Here is a 21,160-nt window from a genome sequence, read left to right on the forward strand (position 1 = left end):
AATCCACCGGCAACACATGTGCTGCCATCTACCAGAGACTTGGCATATTACAGAAAGTAAATAGTTCCTGCCTCTGCCAAAAGGGCGTCCGATTCGTCCTCTTTGCCCTTGCCGTGCTCACAGCAGCTTCAACCAGGGTACCTCGCTGAGAAACTTTACGTTCGGTAAGTAATACGAGTTTGTAACTGTATGCCATTTCTATTATGTTGTATCTTGTGAATCACTAGAGGCATATTTACATGTTTTTGTTTCATGTATGGAAAATCGTTACGATTACATGTTTCCTAAGTATTTCAGTGAGCATCAACACTTGGCACAAATGAGGCAACATAATGGTATATTAGCATACTGTTATGCTTTTCCTGCGATGTCAATTTGAAATTTAACAGACAACTGAAATACAATTACAATAAGGTATTCAGTTTACACGAGATAAGTAAATGTGGCCTACAGTGACGAAGAGTAGAATTTTCGCTAAAGTTTTAGTTTGATTTAAACCTGCAGGAAAACTTTTTAATTGAAGGCTGTTGCAAAATTTTCACCTAAAGCTGTCGTTGTCTAGAATATGTTGTATCTTTGGCCTTTCTGTCAATACCTTGTAGGGGGGCGTGGCTGAAATTTTGTCTTCTTTTTTTTCTTTTTAGCAATGTGTTTAGGCCATTGTTGATTTCCTTTATTCAAAATCGTTGAGTGATCAAATGTGAAAGCAGTACTCTAAATCTTTCGTCACATATTATATAAAATTTGAAGTAAGGATTAATTTTCACTTTCTAGGCTCACATTCCCAGGTATGTTTCCATTGATTTCGATTTTTCGAGTAAAGCATCTGTGAATATGAATGTATCAGTGCAAGTCGCCAGTCGGAAAGTGGAATCGGGTATTAAACACTTGTATCAGCTTTATCGTAATTTAGTGCTACAGAAGTTGGCGTCTTTAGTTCTAGGCAGTAGCGGTTTGTACATTGTAATAACTTTCCAGTTATTTTGCAACTAAAATTACTCCAGGCCTTTTGGATGGCGAATGCCTTCAAAGTATTATGCTTTGGAGTGTGCGCTGGTATGAAACTTCCTGGCCGATTAAAACTATGTGGCGGCCCGAGACTCGAACTCGCTCACGAGTCTCGGTCCGGCACAGTTTTAATCTGCCAGAACTGAAAATATTGTGCTTCTTCAGCAGCCTTGAATAACATTGTGAAGAGTGCTATGGTTACAATGTTTCAGTATTTCCTTTCCTCCACAAACTTCATGCCCATATTTCAGGATTTTTTGTTCGTTTATGTAGCGATTTCGACATTACCGATATTTCAGACATTCTCCATTGTTGACCATCACTGAAGGAGAGAGACATACACGATAAACGTACATTGATAATGTTTTACCAGGAAAACTTGTGAACATTTAATTGCGAAGGAAATGCCATTCTGAGTGTACTGGTTTATATATCTTACTAGTTATATCGTGCATTACGGGGGGGAGGGGGGGGGTCCGGAATTTTAGTGTGGTCTTTGAGCATCGCTGTTACCCGAATATTTATATTTAAAGATTTAGGTGTTGAATAACAAAATACTACTCGTACTTTTTGCTCAATAATCGGCAGTACTAATTTCTCTACCATTAAAAGAGATAGGCCCAATTCTTATTTTTTAATGTTTTGGCCTGTAACTGAAGTGACAAAAGACGCTTAGCAACGAATTTTCGCGTAAATAAGGAATAACTTCGCAATAGCTTTTACTTACCTACATTGTCGCAACGACGGCTTTCGCTTCTTGTAACGGCGGTGTGATAACACGTTGGCAGGACTGTTGGGACAGAACTACTTTAGATGATTGGATTCTTGAGCGACGAATTATTTTGCACCAGACTACCATACCATAATACTTTTAGGGTTCAACTAAGGTGCGAAAAATTAATTGGAGCTATGTCGTCACTTTTCATCAACAGGAAACAATTTTACTGCGTCGAGTATGAAATTGTGATTTTACAAATAAGTTTTATTTGGAATAAGATCCTTCCACATTTAAACGCCGCCCTCTCGTCCTTACGGCGATGAATGTATGTGGGTAATTCATAAGTTGTAAATTTGTCTCCTTGTATTGACATTTGGCACATATTGCCGGCAACATGGTTAGAATACGAAGCGAAGTGGCTCAGTGGGTAAGAACTGGGCTTGTACTCGGAGAAGCAGCATGGTTCTTCTCTAGCAACCTTAATTGAACTACCACGCCGTTGCCTCAGATCACTTTAGCCAAAAGCAGGAAACATTTCGTAATGAACCCGAGACTCCAAACCAGAAAATTCACTGTCAAGGGCCGTGAACTGTTTTGGTTTGTGATTTGGGCAGTCACGCTTTTTGACACAGCCAACGCTTGTTCGCAATGGAAACCACTGTCATTTCGGAGGGGTCTTCCGGCGTGTTTGCGGAGAAGTCATTGATTTCCAGCGACGTTGATAACAAATTTTTACACAAAAGTGGTATCATCCCGGTTAAACACTTGCGAACATATACTTCAAATACCTATAATTCGTTTCATCGAATATCCTTGTAATCTCAACTATACGTGGTCACTATACTTTCTTTTTCTTTCAGAAATATGTTTTCTTAAGAGGACGATAACTTTCTATGATGCCAAAGGACGCGGCCAGTTGGGTGTCTCAAGAGCTTGTGCTCATGTCAGAAATAAAATTACCGAGCGAGAATCCAACCCAACCTGGTCATCTTGGTTAGATTTTCCGCGGTTTCTGTTAATTGTTAAGGTGAATGTTAGGATGGTTCCTTGAAATGGAGACGGCTGATTTTGTGTCCCATCATTGCCCTAGGCATGATATGCTCTATCTCTAATTACCTCGTTGTCGACGGGACATCAAACCCATATTTCCTTTTCCGTCCTTGTAATGACCTTGACTTTGATGGAGCGCGGTACTGTCGTGCCTCCTTTAATAGTTAAAGTATGTCCAGCGTTTCTCCACGTAACAGAGAAAGAGGGGGGAAGGTGGTGTCTTAATCAAGTCGTGTGGTATCGGTGTTTTGTAGGCAGTGAAAAGTACATACACTGCGGTAAAAAGTTGGTATTTGAGATTGATTCCGTGTGCGCCTTGTAGTCATATGTTCGATAGCAACGTAACTGGCCATTTTCATTGATTTTCGTAGATTGTTCTGAAGCGTTGACGTAGCGTTCATCTACAATCATCTTCACATTGTCACGTGTGTACTTTGATGTGTGGATGCCATGACTTATGTTTTTGTTGCCGTGGGTGCGTACCGCGTTTGAAATTGCGACTGAATCAAAAATTTCGTGACAGGCAGGACGCTGAAGCTGTATCGGGTAATGTGCCCCAGGGGATTCTAATAGTACTGCTACTCTCCATGTTTTACAGTAATGATTTAGCGATTTGTATTAATTGCAATATTAAGCATTTTCTCAGGTGATGCAGCTATCTCTAAGGAAATCATATCTGGTAAAAATTACGGTAATTTCCTAAAGTGAGTGCCTATCGAAGTCGCGGGGTCCAAACGATTTATATCGAACGTGTGATCGTAAATGGATCATGCATCTCCGGTGGCGGGCGTTATGAGTATGTTTACTGTTGTCGCTACAGCAACGACATAAGAAGAGCGTTACAAAAATACTTGTATTTGCAAAGGAGACGACTTAACTTACACTTAAACTGCGTGTTCGGTTTCATCCAGTTAACGAAGTGTATTTGCCACATACAGGTCAAACAATCTAATGTTACACGGTTTATTTGTAGAATACTGGGGAAGTGCAATCAGTCTACCAAGGTGACTGCAAAAAAATCACTTTTGCGACCCATCCTAGAATATGGCTCATGTGTGTAGGACACGTACCAAATAGAACTAACAGGGGATATTGAACGAGAATGGTCATAGGTTTGTGTACTTGGTGGGAGGGTGTCACAGAAATACTGATGGAACAGAACTGAAAAACTCGTGAAGATAGACGTAAAATATCCCGAGGAAGTCTATTAACAAAGTTTCAGGAATTGGCTGTAAGTGATTTCTCTAGGAATACACTACAACCCCATACACAGGGATCATGAGAATAAGGTTAGAATAATTACTGCGCGTACAGATGTATTCTATCATTCTTCCCGCGCTCCATATGTGAATGGAATAGGAAGAAACCCTAATAACTGGCATAATGGGACGCACCCTCTGCCATTCGCCTCACGGTGGTTTGCAGAGTATAGATTTAGGCGTAGATGTAGAGCCGTTTTAGCTGTAACTGTCGAGATCTTTCACAGCTAATGCCGCGTTTAATACAACAGAGAAGTGAAGATAACAGAGGACAAACTAAGTTATCTTTTTCAATTCTAGTGACATACAGTTTAAAAAAAAAAAGTGGTGAAGCTGGAGAAATTTTTTCGCACACACATGAAGCGAAAGCATTTTATGCCTGGATACGATTTTTATCTGCTACCACACTGATATACAGGGTGATCAGAAACAGTCTGAAAAGCTTGTAAGGGTGTTGCAGGTTAGAGTGTACGGGGAAATAATTGTGAAGAAAAAATTCCATACGTTGCGCCTTTACCGATTTGTCATTGAAAACTGTTGTAGGGAAGGGAAATGGTCGCACCTGTAAAGGAGACCTCGTATAGGACGCCGGTGCGACCTATTGTTGGGTACTGCTCGAGTCTTTGGAATCCGCACCAGGTCGGATTGATGGAAGACATCGAAGCTCAATTCAGAGGAGGGGCGCTAGATTTGTTAGCGGTAGGTTCGAACAACATACAAGTGTTGCGGAGATGCTTCGGGAACTGAAATGGGAATTTCCTTTTCGGGAAATACTATCAAGATGATTTAGAGAACCGGCTTTTGAAGCTGACTGCCAATGATTCTGCCCCCGCCAGCATACATCGCGCGTAAGGACCACGAAGGTAAGACAGGAGAAATTAGGGCTCATGCGGAGGTGCACAGAAATCCTTTTTCCCTCGCACTATTTGCGAGTGAACAGGAGGGGAAATGAGAATTAGTGCTTCAAGTACCCTTCGCCACACACACCTTACGGTGGCTTGCGGAGTATCTGTGTAGATGTAGAAGTTAGCCAATTAGGGCAGCATTCGTGTACAAGGGAAACTAACGGATCTAAAACTGTATCTGGGGGACTTCTCAAAGAATAACATTTTAGTTCCACGGACAACTCATTACCTTCGGTTTATGTACTACTTCACCTGTACACAATATGCGTTAGTTTTCAGAAGTAACATTACAATAACGGTACCAGAAATGCTATTGAAAGAATGGCGTGGCCGGTGATAATCCAGATGTACAGTCGTAGTTTCTTTACAGCCTTAATCGTGAAAAAGCTTGGTTAAATAACGTTATTTACATATTCCGTGGACCATATTTGCGATCCCTCGCAATGATGAAAAACTTGTCAGCTAGTTTAACACTGATTTTAGTTTGTGTTTGAAGTTTCGATTACCTATTAAATTCTTCGCTCGCTGTGTAAGCCGTCAAAGGTTTTTATGCCTGGACATTTAACTCTTTTCTCTCACACTAAGACTGCGTGGCGAATTGGTAAGTTATTTCTCTTCATATTATAATTGTAAATGGAACGGTTGTTTCCTAACTGCAGTAGCTATCCGAAGTGAAGTGGCTGGCACATGATGAGTAGTTTGGAGAGGTGCCTCAAACCAGTGTTCGGACTGAAGACGACACAGCATGTAAGTGCGAAATCCTGACCTTGATTTTAACAGAGAAAAGACATGCATATACAAGGGATTTACTTTTATAGTAGTTCTTTAATAATTGGGTGCATAGTTTCTACGTGCTTTTGTTCTCCTCCCCGTCCTTTGTTAAAGAGTTTTAGAAAAGTCGTTCTTAGTGCTGGAAAGAGAACCTACCATAAATACCATTATCACATAGTGTTTTATTTATGAAAATTGCAGTTACCGAGCTATTGGCACAATGTAAGTAGACAGATATCCATTGCCAGAGTTGAGCTAATGTATCGTTATCTTGAGTAACAGAGAATTAGAGCAATCTGGAGTCAACGAATTGCTGCAAGCCACAACCACCCAGTCGGGTGAAAGGCACGTCTGACACGTATTGATCGGAGCGGGGGCGACATGACTGGTGCTGGTGAATTACTAGCCTGTGTGTTCAAGGGCATACACTCGCAGACCACACACCCCATAGTGCCCAAGATTTTGTTGGCAGGACCTGCCGCCCAGCTGTCTCACCACCTACTCGTGAAGTTTCCACCCGTAGGCAGCTCTACCACTGTCGCAGAATAGGCGGATACGTGAAAGCGGTGCTCGGAGTGGGGGCAATGCTGCAACGACCGACGCATGCGCAGAAAGATACAGAGTACACGTGAGCTCTGTGGAATAGTACACAAGTTGTATATTCTAATTCCCTGCTACCCCAGCGCCATGTCAGTCCTTACAAAGCGCTCATAGTTCCAATTGGATGTCACCACAAATAGTTTACAATAGAAATTAAAGTACACATCTAGTCGGTAAAAGTATCTGAAAGGACACCATTTCGTACTTTCGCGTAATATTTGCGATCCTGCTCTTTCCTGACGCAGTCTTTCGCTGTATGTTGTTTCTCTAACTTTACTTACCAGTGTCGTTGTCTGAGCTTCGAAGCACGCTTTTCCTCCCCACATGCGCTTGACTCTTTCGACAGCGCAACGAAAGCATGTGTTTTATGTTGGAAATTGAAACGCGTCAGAGTGTATAGCTTCCTGTCTTTGCTCAGTCTATCTTACATTAATCAACATTCATACGTGACGAGTATGTTTATAGTAAACGTATACTCCACAATGTCGTGTTTTATATTTCCGTCTGTAAAGTCTGCCGACAATAACGAAACACACTTTAGTCAAAGATGATCAGAAGCTTATTCCGGTAGACAAGGTCAGAAAATTATCCCGATAAACTATCAGAGGTGATGATTTAATAGCCCACAAATTAAACAAATTAAAATCAGCACGTATTACGTTCGCGTACATATTCGTATAATCTATTTTGTAGCTAAAATAGTGAATGGCGTGAACAGTTCAACCATTTCCCTGTGCTGTTCTCTTAGCTCTTTTTTGGTTAGTTTTCCCCTCTTTTACTTTCTTGATTGGCTGTCTTGCCTCCTCATTGATTTTAATGCATGTGAGAGTGCCTGTGCGATAGTCCTTGTGTGGTCGTTTCGTGTGCAAGTGTGTCGACAGTTTTCGTTCTTGTCCACATTCGTTTGTTTTCATCGATGTCAGGGCGCTGATAACCTCGCCGTTGGGCACCCATAAGTTCCCAAACCACACACACTTACACACTTAAGGCGCAAATGCCGATGAAGCCTCGGTTTTCAAGTGGATAAGAGTTACTGAAGTACTTAACCTCTGCAGAAATAGTGAGCATTCTGAATTGTCCAAGCTGTAAACAAATGTCGCAGAGAAATCCTATGTGGATTTCAAGAAAACTGAGGCAACGTGAAGCCGCTATGCCGCGCATGCCTTCACTGTATGACATTGCGTTGGCATAGCTTTATGTCTGCTCTTGCACGCTAGGAAAGAAGCACCACATTTATGTACCTTCAGGTAATTTTAACGTACTGCAAAAGTCCGTTAACTCGCATTTATGCAATGAAACTCAGAATGCCGGGATCGGAACCTGGTGGGGGAAGAAATTTTATTTACCAGTCTTATCTGGCAAGGAGAGATGCTGGCATAGAGTTCTTGAACACCAGACTATTCATCAGTACCGTCGGTTAAATGCCTAGATTCGGTGCAACGTGTGGTGCAACGACATGTGACACAGTCGGTGGTGATTTCGTCAGATGGAATGGGACCTTAAACTTGGAAGACCCATTAACTGGACTTTCAATGTCACTGGCATCAGCAACACTAACATGACACTAAATTCTATACACATTCACCACAGGTACCTGCATCAAACAGTTACACACGCACTTATGTGCGAGACATTATAATCACTGCCTACCGCGAGATTGGCTGCTGTTCAAATGTGTGTGAATTCCTATGGGATCAAACTGCTAATGTCATCGGACCCTAGACTTACGCCCTACCTAGTTGAACGGTGGAACCACGAGTAGGCTACAAGGTGATTGACGTCCCTGCCTCGTCGCAGAGTGTTGAGGTCGGAGGAGCGCCGTCGTGTAAAGCGGGATAGGCGGCGATCCGTGGCAGATCTGACGAGAGTACAATTCTGGTGCAGGTGCGAGTGTTTCGGAACACACCATTCAGCGCGCGTTGGTGGACGTGCGGCTCCGCGGCAGGTGTATTCCTACGTTGACTCAACGGCAACATCAAGTACCATTGCAGTGGCCACGGGATCATCAACAGCTGTTCGTCTATAGAACCACGAGCGCTGGCCATGGCGGGGACAGTATTGTGCGAGGGGGCATTCGCCTGCACTTTGATGGGACCTGTAGTAGTAATCGAAGGGCTGTGACGACTGCGTGAATATTGTTGTGAACCAAATGCAACCCTTCACAGTTTATATCTTCCCCCGAAGACGATGGCACATTTCAGCATGATAACTGCCCTTGTCAGGGCCAGAATCGTACTGCAATGGTCTGAGGAGCGTGCTGGTGAACTCAACGTTGATGCCTTGGCCACCAAGTTCGCCTGATGTGAACCTGATGGAACACATGTAGCACATAATACGAAAATGCAGTGAAGAATGCCACATGGCATTTAAATATTTTATGACTTGCTTCTAGATATCGATTTGCATATCCAAGTCCCTTAGTTCTGACGGAGCCAACCTACACTGAAGAGCCAAAGAAACTGGCCTAATATCGTGTAGGCCCCCCACGAGCACGCAGAAGTTCCGCAATAGGACGTGACACGGACTCTATTAATGTCTGAAGTAGTGCTGGAGGGAACTGACACCATGAATCTTTCCACAAATCCGTAAGAGCACGAGGGGTTGGGGATCTCTTCTGAACGTTGCAAGGCATCCCAGATATGCTCAATAATGTTCATGTTTGGGGAGTTTGGTGACCAGCGGAAGTATTTAACTCAGACTGTTCCTGGAGCCACTGTATAGCAATTCTGGACGTGTGGCGTGTCGCATTGTCCTGCTGGAATTGCCCAAGTCTGTCGGAATGCACAATTGACATGAATGGATGTGAGTCGTATCTAGGCGTACCAGGGGTCCCATATTACTCTAACTGCACACGCCACCTTGAACAGTCCCCTGCTAACATGCAGGGTCCATGCATTCATGAGGTTGTCTCCATATCTGTACATTTCTATCTGCTCGATACAATTTGAAACGAGACTCGTCCAACAGGGAAACATGTTTCCTCAACAGTCCAGTGTCGGTGTTGGGCCCAGGCGAGGCGTAAAGCTTTGTGTCGTGTAGTCATCAAGAGTACATGAGTGGGCCTTCAGCGCTGAAAGTCTGTAACGATGATGTTTCGTTGAATCGTTCCAACGCTGACACTTTTTGATGGCTCACCATTTAAAGCTGCAGCAATTTGCGGAAGGGTTTCATTTCTGTCACGTTGAATGATTCTCTTCAGTCGTCGTTGGACCCGTTCTTGTACGATCTTTTTCGGGCCGCAGCGATGTCGGAGATTTGATGTTTTACCGGATTCCTGATATTCACGATATACTCGTGAAATAGTCGTTCGTGAAAATCCCCACTTAATCGCTTCATCGGGGATGCTGTGTCCCATCGCTCGTGCACCGACTATAGCATCACATTCAAACTCACTTAAATCTTGATAACCTGTAATTGTAGCAGCAGTAACCGATCTAACAACTGCGCCATACACTTGTCTTATAAAGGCGTTGCCGATTGCAGCGCCGTTCTCTGCCTGTTTACATATCTCTGCATCTGAATACGCGTCCGTATACCAGTTTCTTTGGCGCTTCGATGTATTTCATTTAGTTTACTTCATGCGAACAACAGCACACCAGGAGTTTTGGAGTCAGGTGTTCAAAAGTCTTCAAAGAATATCTTTTGGTGCATATGCTTTATACGTTATTTCTACACACATCAAAAAAAGTTTTGCATCACCTCGGTTCCGAGAGTTCGGAAACCTGTACAGAAAATTGGATTAGAGATCATTACAAACATCATTTACGCTCTTTTTATTGCTCATGAATACCACACATTGCATGTTGTACCACCATACATCGAGACCTTCAGAGGTGGTGGTCCAGATTGCTGTACACACCGGTACCGCTAATACCCAGTAGCACGTCCTCTTGCATTGATGCATGCCTGTATTCGTCGTGGCATGCTATCCACAAGTTCATCAAGGCACTGTTGGTCCAGATTGTCCCACTCCTCAGCGGCGATTCGGCGTAGATCCCTCAGAGTGGTTGGTGGGTCACGTCGTCCATAAACAGCCCTTTTCAACCTATCCCATGGTTTATGTCTGCAGAACATGCTGGCCACTATTGTCAAGAAACGTCGTTATCCTGAAGGAAGTCATTCACAAGATGTGCAGGATGGCGGCGCAAATTGTCGTCCATGAAGACGAATGCCTCGGCAATATGCTGCCGGTATGGTTGCACTATCGGTCTGAAGATGGCATTCACGTATCGTACAGCCGTTACAGCGCCTTCCATGACCACCAGTGGCGTACGTCGGCCCCACATAATGCCACCCCAGAACAACAGGGAGCTTCCACCTTGCTGCACTCGCTGGACAGTGTGTCTAAGGCCTTCAGCCTGACCTGGTTGCCTCCAAACACGTCTCCGACGAATGTCTGGTTGAAGGCATGCGTGACACTCATCGGTGGAGGGAACGTGATGCCAATTCTGGACTGTCCATTCGGCATGTTGTTGGGCCCATCTGTACCGAGCTGCTTGGTGTCGTGCTTGCAAAGATGGATCGCCATGGACGTTGGGAATGAAGTAGCGCCTCATGCAGCCTATTGCGCACAGTTTGACTCATAACACGACGTCCTGAGGCTGCACGAAAAGCATTATTCAACATGGTGGCGTTGCTGTCAGGGTTCCCACGAGCCGTAATCCGTAGGTGGCGGTCATCCACAGCAGTAGTAGCGCTTCGGCGGCCTGAGCGAGACATGCCATCGGCAGTTCCTGTCTCTCTGTATCTCCTCCACGTCCGAACAACATCGCCTTGGTTCACTCAGAGACATCTGGACACTTCCCTCGTTGAGAGCCCTTCCTGGCACGAAGTAACAATGCGGACGCGGTAGAACCGCGGTATTGGCCGTCTAGGCATGGTTGAACTACAGACAACACGGGGCATATACCTCCTTCCTGGTGGAATGACTGGAACCGATCGGCTGTCAGACCCCCTCCGTCTAATAGGCGCTGCTCGTGCATGGTTGTTTACATCTTTGGGCGGGTTTAGTGACATCTCTGAACAGTCAAAGGGACTGTGTCTGTGATACAATATCCACAGTCAACGTCTATCTTCAGGAGTTCTGCGAACCAGGATGATGCAAAACTGTTTTTGGTGTGTGTGGTTTCCAAAATAGCTTACAAGCAATGTTCGTGTTTTTTGGAAATAATTATCTTCATGCTCGTTAAAAATACAAAATAAAGCGTTTTATCTGACATCGTCTTTATATTCATGCAATAATATCAGTATTATTTCCTTTGACATGGTATTCTACGTCTCTGTAATTAGCCGGACTTCGACCATTCTAAATATACTCCTACATCTGCAGGCCGGCCGAAGTGGCCGTGCGGTTAAAGGCGCTGCAGTCTGGAACCGCAAGACCGCTACGGTCGCAGGTTCGAATCCTGCCTCGGGCATGGATGTTTGTGATGTCCTTAGGTTAGTTAGGTTTAACTAGTTCTAAGTTCTAGGGGACTAATAACCTCAGCAGTTGAGTCCCATAGTGCTCAGAGCCATTTGAACCATTTTTTTTTTTGAACCTACATCTGCAGATCACCCTCTTTTAACCTATGGCGTTACTCGTTCTGCTAGGGTTGCCCAGAAAGTAATACACCGCAATTTTTTTCTTAGACGAAAACAATGCTGCGTATGCGAAACGTTACGTATGGATTATCTGAAGTCTCCTGAGTGAGCGCGCCAAGTTTCCATCACGTCCGACAGATAGCGTAGCTGCAGGACAGTTTCAAAATGGCATCTGTCGGTGGTATACTTTACAAGCAACGTACCGTCATTGAATTTCTCACTGCAGAGAAAACAAAAACGCTCGTGAAAAGTCTGTGGAGCATCTGCTGTCGACAGAAGTACAGTTAGTCGCTGGGCACGTAGGGTGAGGTCATCAGTAGGCGGTTCGGCTGACTTCCACGATTTGCAGCAGTCGGGGAGACCATACTCAGCTGTCACACCTGACATGTTGCAGCGAGCTGATATCATTCGCGAGGGCAGACGCATTACGACTCGGCAGTTGGCAATGCATCTGTCAGTCAGCAAAGAAGTCTGGATACAATTATCAGCACTCTTGGCTATTCAAAAGTGTGTCTAACGGTGGATCACAAATCGTACAGAAAAACAGTGTCTTGATTTGTTGCAAAAGTTTTAAAGCTGAGGGGAGGCCGCCTTGTCCCGGATTACGACAGGTGATGAAACCTGGCTCCACCATTTTGAGCCCGAAACAAAACGACAGTCGATGGAATGGCGCCATTCCCACTCCCCACAGAAGAAAAAATTCAAAGCGACTGCTTCCGCCGGTAAGTTCATGATCACCGTGTTCTGGGACTGTGAAGGTGTGTCATTGATGTGATGCCAAGAGGCGGCATCATTAATTCAGAAGCTCCGCCACCAGAATAAGGATTGGTACCGACAGGGCATACACGCCCCTGTCTCACGCTGGAGGAAAGCCATAGAACGGGATGGATATTATGTGGAAAAACAGGGGGTGTAGATGAAACACCATTCTTTCGTGTGTGTAATTCTCATTATGTTCAACAAAGAATTGTTGAACAACAAAACTGCGGTGCACTACTTTTGAGCAACCCTCGTATTCTTGTCCAGTTTCTCATTAGATTATAATCGCATCTTTGCATCAACCTAAAATAAATAAATAAATAAATAAAGCTGTAAAAACGGGTTCTCGTTTTGTCAGCTGGAAGACTAGCCCCTTTGTCCTAGCATTCAAAGTCTCTGTTGCGAACACTTTTGCAGTTTTAATAGCACTCAAGCACTCCGTCTTCAGGCCACAAGTGGCCCATCGGGACCATCCGACCGCCGTGTCATCCTCATTGAGGATGCGGATAGGAGGGGCGTGTGGTCAGCACACCGCTCTCCCGGTCGGTATGATGGTTTTTTTTGACCGGAGCCGCTACTAATCGGTCGAGTAGCTCCTCAATTGGCATCACGAGGCTGAGTGCACCCCGAAAAATGGCAACAGCGCATGGCGGCTGGATGGTCACCCATCCAAGTGCCGGCCACGCCCGACAGCGCTTAACTTCGGTGATCTCACGGGAACCGGTGTATTCACAGCGGCAAGGCCGTTGCCCGCAGTTTTAATAGCAAACATTAAATACAGTCCCGTAACTCAGCTACGGCGCTTTCATCCTATTACAGATGAATGTGACCGGGGATTTTGAGATACTAAACTACTTCGTTTTCGCTTCGTATTCTAACCCTTTCTGTTCGATCACCTCACCTAATCGTTTGAATTCGTTGACAAGTGCAATCTTGACGCAGTAATGATCTACTGTTCCCATGATTGAAGTAAGTTGTGTATTTTGTTTCTTTGGAGTAATGCGTCGATGTTATTGCTCAAGAGAAACTAGACAGTTAACGTATACTCTTCTGCGATTTGGATGAAGCCTTCGTTTTCAGATGAGTTTTTCCACAACACAATACTGGAAAGAGGCCGAGAAAGCTCTGTCCTGACACTAGTTTTGATCAGGAATAATTTCTACATCTTGTTTATGAATTTCATCTTCTGCATTGTGACTGTGTGTGTATGTTACATCGTACTATCGGTCTTTTTATCCATTCCGTGTTCCTTCGGAATATTAAATAAGAATTTTCTGAGAGTCGAGTCGTACTCCTTTCTTAAAACAAATGGGTAGTCGTTACACACATACGATTCGACTTACTTGTCCTGGACAAGAAAGAACCCCGAATCTACATTACGTTACTCGTATACAATGTTTCTCCTGGAGAGGGGCCTCTGGAACGTGGAAAGAAGGCAGAGATATGTATTTCATGTAACTATAATGCAGTGAAATGACGTTACGGAATATTGTATTGCAGTGCTAATAGTAATTATACCAGGTGATTATAATTAAACTTTCCCTATTTATCAATTTATAACACGGAAACTAATTACTGTACAAGTACCAAACTTGGTAGCATTACTGTCCAGAGTATGGGGTGCATGATTTCCAATGTCCAGTTCAAACTATGGCCAGCAGGTGCCATGATCAGTCATCATGATTCATAGTCTCACACACCTGACCAGTTGCAGTGCACTTTTGACGTGTCAACATGAGCTTGGACAAAAGGAGAAGGGCATTATTGGTGAAGCTCTATTATCAAAACAACAGTAACGCTGCAGCTGCACTTCGAGAATATAGCCGGCTGAAAGAATTAAGGAATCCATCTGCTGTGCGGAGCATGAAGAAGTTCGAATCAACTGGGGAACTGGGCGTCGTTCCCTGAAGAGGCCGACGACGGGTTGCACTCAGGTGGTTGATGAAATCGCTGTTGCTATGGCAGACAACGCTGCGTACAATTCTCGATCGTCAGGTAGTGCATGTGCTGTGTCACGGCAGTTGAACATCCCATGTAAAACTAAACTTCGCCCGAACTGGCTACGAAGACCCAACGGTACCAACCGGCCGCCGTGTCATTCTCAGCCCACAGGCGTCATCGGATGCGGATATGGAGGGGCATGTGGTCAGCACACCGCTTTCCCAGCCGTATGTCAGTTTACGAGACCAGAGTCACTACTACTCAGTGAAGTAGCTCCTCAGTTTGCCTCACAAGGGCTGAGTGCAGCCTGCTTGCCAACAGCGCTCGGCAGACCCGATGGTTACCCATCCAAGTCCGAGCACAGCCCGACAGTGCTTATCTTCGATGATCTGACGGGAACTGGTGTTATCGCTGCAGCAAGACCGTTGGATAAATGGTATCTGCACAAGATCCAAATTGTGCAGCAGCTTGCACCGAGGACACTCGACGACATGTTGAATTCACTCTCCACTTCCCGCAAGGATTAAAGTTGACGAGTGCTGGCCCTGGACCATCCTATGGACAGATGAAGCTCATTTTTCTCTGATGGTTGAGATGAACACACAGAATCGCCCCTGTGTGGGGATCTTCACCTCCAGTCACTGTATGGTGAACGTATCACAGTATTGTGTGACTTCACGTTTACATTCATCATTGTCTTTTTTAGCAAGCTGGCGCCCAGGGACAAAAGACGTGCATTGTGACTGGCCAGCTTTACTGCGAAATGCTTCGCCAGCATATCATACCTGCCCTACAGGAGACACACACATTGAACTCGAACAGTTTTCATGGAAGACGGGGCCTCAGTGTACATTGCTCGTGAAGTTCAGCTGGGGATACCTGAAGGACAGGGTTTACCAGGGGAACATTCGCACATGTGCTGATCTGAAGCGTAGGATATCAAAAGTGGTAGCCATCGTAACTACGGACATACTGAAGACCACAACTGCAACCTGCACTTTCAGACTTGACACCGATGGGCGCCATATTTGAGACGCTTTTGTAGGAGTTATACTCAGGGTTGCCACAAGTTCTGGAAATCAGGGAATATAAAACATGTCGGGGAAATATCAGGGAACTTTAAAAAAAGGAAAAATCTCGTTTCTGTCTCAGTAGATGAAATGATTTGTTTACTGAGATGTCATCCATCGTCGCTGGCTGGGCACGGCTGAGTATGAGAGCTGCTTCCCTACTCCCTCATTCTCACTGCTTCTTCCCTTTCTACCATTCCCTTCAGCTTGCGGTCCGTGCTGCCACCATGTCTTGCAGCTGCCAACCAGAGGCAGGGAGGCATGAGGTGTGGTTTGTTTGGATCTGATTCTCAGAGAGAGTTGACACCTTCGGAGACAGCTGCCATGTGTGCACGAGTTGTGTCTGAATGATTGTGTGACTGTGTGTGTGCGCTCTCGTTTTCTGACAAAGGCTATGGCCAAAAATTTATTTTCCAGAGCGTGATTGTCTTTTCTATGTGCCTGGCTGCAGCTCAGTTGCTACCTATCCTCATTAGTATAGATTTTCAGAGTATTCACGCAAGTTGCATGGATTGATCACCGTGGTCTCATTTCGTCAACACGGTGTCTGTGACACGTAAACAGCTAACTACACCAGCGGGCTTCCATGATGGGCCAAAACTGCAGGCCATTTCTGTGCGTATATCTAACGGATCGGGCCTGCCAATTTGAAACCCATCATTTCCCGCTAATGTGCGGATCTAGTCTCGCCGATCTGCCTGCACACCAGGTCTGTTTGTGTGTGGCGTAATGCGGCGGATGTTCGTGGTTTATCCGTGGACTCGGGACTGCGGCGCTCCTTGGCAGGCCAGAAACCACTGGCAATGGATTTCAGGAATATTAAAAATTATGGATGATAAGAGGAAGGACATTGTGGCAGTCACTGGCAGTTTGTACACTATGTGCTCACGTATTTCGTGGAAAAAAACCACACAATACATGTAAAATAATAGACATAACCGACAATAAAAAACATACTAGAATCAACACTTTATTGGCAGTCACGTATAGTGTTGTTTTACACAACTCTTCCCTGCCTTATACACTTCTTTCAAGAGGCCTACTTTTTTCTGATGTTATTTCTGAAATCAGTAAAGATATTTCAAATCTGTCTTGCGACTCCAATAAAATATTTATTTTCGTCAGCAAATAGATTTCGTTTTATTGAAATAAAATGACATAAGTGGTCTTAATAATCATTATATATATATATATATATATATATATATATATATATATATATATATATATATATATACCGTTTGGCTTGCTTTCTCCATCTAAAATCAGTTCATTGCAAAAGATGTTGATGTTACTACTCAAGAGTTTTGCACACGTGTAGAAATACAGAAGTCCTTACTTTTTTTGTCAACTTATGTCTTTACTTACCCTTGAGATCTCAAAATTTGTCCCTCCAGGAGGCCAACAGCTCTTTTGTGGGTACGTGTGTGGTGTGCACGGGTCTCTGAGCTATTGCAGCATTTGTTCTTTTCCCTGTTGCTTTCCTTTCCCCTTCCTCTTCCTTTCCCATTGCTCCTCCCTTTCCTTCTCTTGCCGTTCTTCTTTAGACCGGCCTGGCTATCCTCATGAGACAGGCAGTCGGGCCAACCATTCACGATCCGACAACCCAACTGACCGACAGACAACGGACCCACCGACAAGATAACTTCCACTTCACCCGACCAGGGAACAACGTAGAAGATATTGACGCCCACGACAAGTCATACGTGGAGCTGTAAAACTACACATCGTGCTGGACAGCAACAACACGATGAGGAAACTACACTGCCTGAAATTTACGTCAACGGCTAGTGCAGGTAACCGGAACGTTAACAGCCACAAGGCAGAAGATTTCGCTGGTGCACTCCAATTCAAATAACCAAATACAGTGAAACTCCACCGGAGGGTGGTTAGAATTTTCCAACTTGAGAAAACCACGTTGTCGCTCGCGGGGATATCCCAACAGCCGACAACGAACTCCAAACGACACAATGTGGTCTTGACTTGCTGGTAGATTAAATCAAAACTCAACTTTCTTATCCAGGGTCGGTGAGCCACGGACCTCGTAGCAATGGGAACAGTCCCACACACTTCGACCGCGTAGAGACCGCCAGCGGCCCCGGCCAAACTAGTCCCGCCGAGAATTCCTCGCTGCTCCACACCAACCGACCGACTGGTCGCACACAGCCCAGCCGGAAACTATAAGCGTCAGGTCAAAGATAGTCCGAGGTGCGAATATCGATACACACTGCTGCTGCCACCCGTGGAAGGAGAGGATAACAGCATAATCGCAATAGTGCAGGAGACTGAACACAGAATCGCATAGCATGAGCCAGCCACTGCTCACCTTTCCACGGTTTCTGGTCTGTACCAGGACCGACAGGGAGACTGTTGCTACCAACAAACCCCTTTTCTTTGCGGAACATGCTGAGGACAAGTTTGGTGAAGCTGAGTCATTAAGCAAGGTGAGATACGGCTCTCTCCTTATAAAGACAACTTCTTGCAGTCTGCCAGCCTCCCCCTGGGCCTGCGGCCATTTAGGAGACACCCCATGGCTATCGCTCCTCACAAGTGACTCACTATGACACAGGATGTAATTTTCCATAGGAAGCTTCTCTTCGAGTTCGGTGGTGAACTTATGGCTAATCTGGAATGACATGGTGTTCATTTCGTCCGACGTGTCTAAAATGGCTCTAAGGACCATCGCGGAGACTCTGGCGCTTTCATCGTGGCTTTTAAGGGGGATAGCCTGCCTGAGAAGGTCAAGGTAATGGTGTACAGATGTGACATACATTCCACCTCCCATGCGTTACTACCATTGCCTCAAGTTTGGCCATATGTTCTCAAGATGCAATGCCTTTCCCATCTGTGATGACTGGTGGCTACAATTCTCCCTATTAATTCACGACAGGAAACTTGCAACCTTGGGTCGGAGGAGAGACCCACGCTCCAGAGGCCCCAAATCCGCTCGTTGGGGTTAGGACATCTTGCAAGCAAAAAAGAATTTTGTACATTAAGCAAAGTATTAGCCCATATATTTAATGCCTCTATGTACCAGGGTGTTTTCCCAGAGGGCATGAAACTTGCCATAGTGAAGCCTCTCCACAAAAAGGGAGAGACAACGCAAGTCTCAAACTATCGTCCAATCTCCCTCCTGTCCACTTTCGCTAAAGTCCTTGAGAAACTACTGCACTCCAGAATTGTAAGGCACCTAGAAAACTTTGGCATCATAAGTGATAGACAGTTCGGTTTCCGGAAAAGTATGTCCACAACTGAGGCCATATTTTCTTTCACAAATGATATACTGGAATCCCTAAATAATAAAATGAAGGCAGTTGGAATATTTTGTGATCTGTCCAAAGCCTTCGACTGTGTGGACCACAAAATACTCCTCAACGAAGCACACCACTATTGGATCACTGGGGCACTGGGAAGCTGGCTAAAATCCTACCTCCAAAACAGGAAGCAGAAGGTAATTCTCAATGGGAGCAATAAAGAGGGAGAGGTAGTAGAGTCAGACTGGAGCACTGTACCCCAGGGATCCGTCCTTGGTCCGTTGCTGTTTCTGATATATGTAAATGACCTACCTTGTTCATGCAATACATGCAAGTTCACCATGTTTGCTGACGACACCAGCATTTTGATTAGTAACAAACAGCTCACTGATATAGAGGTTGATGCCAACAAATTACTTACAGTACTATTAACCTGGTTCCAAGTGAACTCGCTTACAGTAAACCTGAGCAAAACTAATTATATCCATTTCAACCTTGACCACAAACTCCCCCAGGAGATTACTGTTTTAAATAATAATCAGATAGAAAGGGTACACTGCACCAAATTCTTAGGCCTCCACATAGACAGTAGGCTGGGACCACCATGTCCTCGAGACTGTAAAAAGGCTGTCCTCAGCAATTTTTGCCATTAGGACAATCTCACAATTTGGAGACATAAAATGTCACGAAGTCCACATACTTTGCATACTTCCACTCCATTATGTGTTATGGCATCATCTTCTGGGGCAATTCACCCTCATCTAAAAAAATCTTCCTCGTGCAGAAAAAAGTAGTCCGTATAATGTGCAGAGTACCCCCGATAACCTCCTGCCGAACGCTCTTTAAAAAACTTGGAATACTTTCCACAACCTGCCAGTATATTTTTTCCCTAATGAGTTTCTTGGTTGACAATCCTGCCCACTATGAAACCAATGAAAGCTTCCATTATCACAATACAAGAAAGAAGGCTGACCTCCACTTTGAACTAAAAAGTTTAACTCGGGTACAGAAAGGAGTGCATTACTCCAGTGTCAAAATATTTAACTTATTACCGAGCTATATAAAAAGTCTACATAGTAACATTGCATCATTCAAAAACAATCTAAAGACATATTTAATCGAGGAAACATTTTACTCACTTGATGAATACTTCAACAGAGAAAAGTAGTCTTTGTATGTATTTACATTTACTGTTGTTTGTTTATGTTCCTTTTGTTCCTATTTGTAACCATATACGTACTGTGACAAATAGGCTTTTGCAATGTGGTAAACTTTGCATAATGTATTATTCCTACGACTTTATTTTAGTTCATTATTATTTTTGCAAGTCTTATGTAATTTACGTCTAGTTCTGCTCTTGTAAACTAATTGATACCATGGTCTGGGAACATATATGACTCAAGTCGTTCTACATCCTAGCGTCATACGCATAACAGGATCTGTGGAATTTGTAGATAAATAAATAAAAATTTTGTCCGCTCGTGACATCACTGCGTTCTGTTGCCATACTGATAACGCCTCCTTCCTCCCTCTGAGGGAGAAGAAGAAGCAGTGCAAGTCAAAGGACGAGGCTTTCCTGACTTCGCCGCCTACGCCTCATCCTGAATCAGACCCAATTTTTATGGATGCTACCATATCCGCATTAGTGACAAACACCGACCAAGTGACTGACCTCCCCTTGGCTTCTTTACGTCTCACCTGGACTCTCACCACACGGTAATCCAGTGGAATTGCAAGGGTTATTATCGCCACCCCCTCGAAATACGCCATATTTCCTCCTACTCTTTGTTCTGTCTTGCTTTTCAAGAAACTCACTTACGTGATGACCACCCCCTAACGTTTTGCGATATTGGGCATTCTGTTGGAACCGTGCCGGCCCCAGGATATCGTCTGGAGGGGTCTGCAGTTTGGTTCACATCGGTTTCATTAATGACTGGATCCCCCTACATACCAACCTGGAAGCGATAGTGGTTAGAGTGCAGACAACTCTGACAGCCACCGTTTGCAATGTCTACCTTCCTCCAGGTAGGTAATTTCCTTATGTTGAACTTCTACCTTAATACTGCAACTCCCGCCCCCATATCTCCTCCTTGGGGACGTCAATGCACACCACCCCATGAGGGCCACTTCGTCGGGTATGGGTCTTCTACTTGACCAACTTACTGCAGACTTTGATTTGTGCCTCCTCAATGACGGTTCCCCTACCCACTTTAGTGCCACTCATTACACCTTTACTGCTATC

General features: G+C 44.6%; 1 protein-coding gene and 1 pseudogene across 2 annotated transcripts in view; one reads left to right on the forward strand and one right to left on the reverse strand.

Annotated features, from left to right (window-relative positions):
• The first annotated feature begins 20 nt into the window (after nt 1-20).
• The window catches only part of LOC126202948 (fructose-bisphosphate aldolase), a 139,347-nt gene continuing 118,207 nt past the window's right edge, over nt 21-21,160 (forward strand). For both annotated transcript variants that reach the window (XM_049937050.1, XM_049937055.1), the window contains exon 1: nt 21-164. The gene's annotated coding sequence lies outside the window, so the exon portion shown is untranslated. The remainder of the gene's footprint in view (nt 165-21,160) is intronic.
• On the reverse strand, nt 13,288-13,404 carry LOC126204834 (5S ribosomal RNA; annotated as a pseudogene).

The sequence above is a fragment of the Schistocerca nitens genome, chromosome 9 (genome assembly GCF_023898315.1).
Source record: "Schistocerca nitens isolate TAMUIC-IGC-003100 chromosome 9, iqSchNite1.1, whole genome shotgun sequence".
Taxonomy (NCBI): domain Eukaryota; kingdom Metazoa; phylum Arthropoda; class Insecta; order Orthoptera; family Acrididae; genus Schistocerca; species Schistocerca nitens.